The sequence below is a fragment of the Microtus ochrogaster genome, assembly GCF_000317375.1.
Source record: "Microtus ochrogaster isolate Prairie Vole_2 chromosome 14 unlocalized genomic scaffold, MicOch1.0 chr14_random_1, whole genome shotgun sequence".
NCBI classification, from domain to species: domain Eukaryota; kingdom Metazoa; phylum Chordata; class Mammalia; order Rodentia; family Cricetidae; genus Microtus; species Microtus ochrogaster.
The window spans coordinates 28,926,607-28,927,824 of record NW_004949096.1 but is presented as its reverse complement, the minus strand read 5'-3'; the positions used below and the strand labels follow the sequence as shown (position 1 = coordinate 28,927,824).

General features: G+C 42.7%; 1 protein-coding gene across 2 annotated transcripts in view; it reads left to right on the top strand.

The window, feature by feature from the left end:
• The window catches only part of Tmem87a (transmembrane protein 87A), a 47,630-nt gene that overhangs the window by 45,228 nt on the left and 1,184 nt on the right, over positions 1–1,218 (top strand). The gene's annotated exons all lie outside the window — the stretch shown is intronic.

The window sequence follows — 1,218 nt, the reverse complement described above, 5'->3', positions numbered from 1 at the left end:
AGGGTTTCTCTGTGGCTTTGGAGCCTGTCCTGGAACTAGCTCTGTAGACCAGGCTGGTCTCGAACTCACAGAGATCCGCCTGCCTCTGCCTCCCAAAATGTTTTTTTATTTTCTACTGGCCATCTATATGACACTATAAAAATGTCAAATCCTTAAGCTGCTCGATATATTGAAACAACAAAAACTCCACATTTCTGATCTAAATCATTCCATACAAGACTTTGCTTTCTGGGTTATTTTCTTTAGATTCCTGGATCTCTCTCAGGGTTTTCCTCTGTTGCAGGATATTATCACACTGTGAACCCCGAGATTGCGTTGTTTCCTGGAAAAATCTGTTTCTGGTTGTGGTGCAGCTCAGCCCTAGCACACACCTTTAATCCAAGAGATTTCTGCTTGAATACTGTGAATAGGATTAAATCAGGTCAACCTTAGATCAAGAGGCAGAGCAAGCAACAGTTGACAGGAAGTGAATGTAGGGTTATTAGGAAAAAACTGTAGAGGGAGTCAGGAGAATGGATAGAGAGACACGGGAAGTAGAGGGGAGGAAGGGCATTCAGTTTAAGAGGAATGATGTTTGAGACAGAGTAGGAGAAGGTGGGAGGCTTCTGGGGTGTCAGAGGAAGAAGGTCAGCTGGGTACTTTCTCTGCCTCTCTGAGTTAGCAGGTTCACACCCCAGCATCTGGCTCCTGAATCTTTATTGGTAAAATCAAATGATTTAGATTTTGTTAAAAACAACATTTTTTCTACTTTGCCATCGGTGGCCTCCTTGGCCTTAGCTCTCTAGCCCTGCTGTGTTCCAGCTGAATAGGACACACTGTATGAAACTATGGCATACATGGGAATACAGGGTTGCTATGGTGCTTTTGGGAATTGATCTTACCCTTAATATTTGCCTTTGTGGAAAAACTGTAAGACTTTGCAAGTAAGAATCTTGGCTCCCATGCACATAAGTAGTAAGAAAACACAAAATTTAGCATTCTCAAAATCTTTGCTTTCATTTTCAAGCAGGGTTTCTCTGTGGAGCTCTGGCTGTCTGGGAACTCACAACCAGGCTGACCTTGAACTCAGAGTTCCAATTGCTGGGATTAAAGGTGTATGCAGATTTGTTTCACAACCTTGCAGTTTGTTTTGTTTTGTTTTTATAAGTATACTCTGTGTGTGTGTGTGTGTGTGTGTGTGTGTGTGTGTGTGTGTGTGTGTGTGTGTGTGTGTGTGTG